Source organism: Notothenia rossii (assembly GCF_949606895.1).
Source record: "Notothenia rossii genome assembly, chromosome: 7".
Classification (NCBI taxonomy): Eukaryota; Metazoa; Chordata; class Actinopteri; order Perciformes; family Nototheniidae; genus Notothenia; species Notothenia rossii.
The window spans coordinates 7,154,467-7,155,198 of record NC_136905.1 but is presented as its reverse complement, the minus strand read 5'-3'; positions in this window follow the sequence as shown (position 1 = coordinate 7,155,198).

Here is a 732-nt window from a genome sequence, read left to right as displayed (position 1 = left end):
AGAACCTGAGGGGCAAAGACGGCGTGTTTATAAAGGATTTAAACAACAAGGCAATTCAAAAGGCATAATAGAAAACATTAAAAGCCTTAAAGGTCACCTATCATGCAATATTTAGGCAATAGCATAGGTCTCAGATATATACAAATATATAAAAAACATGTCTATGAAGAGTTTTGCTCAAAATACCAAACAGATCACCCATTCTAGCCATGCCTCATATCCCTCTATTTCACTTCCCGTTTCTAAAGTGCTGATTCGGGGTATAAAGCTTTAAAAAAATAAAAAAAGTTGGGGTCTGAGCTCATGAGGGACCCGGCAGCTACTGTCTAAACTAAATACTGCCGTGATGAAACGCCATATCATGGATTATCAAGGAGTATTTCTGAAAGAGTATGGAGCTCAAAGGCTTTCTCTCTAGCCGGCTATACCACAAGGTGAGTTCCTTTTTATTTCCTGCTTCTTCACACACATGCTCTCCAGTACAGGTTAGCTCTGAGTGTTAGCGATGCTAATGTAAACACCGACCATATTACGTCCAAAACAGTCGGGCATTGTTTCTGATAGCAACTTTCTGATAGGGCCGTGGGTCCACATTTCAGATATTACGTCATATCGGACGCAAATCTGATCAGCTCCGTTGTTCCCCGTTTTTAGAGATTTGGGTACGGAGGAAAAGAGAAAGGGTTCTATTTTCTGACGCTACGTGAGTTCCCTGACACACCGGGGACACAT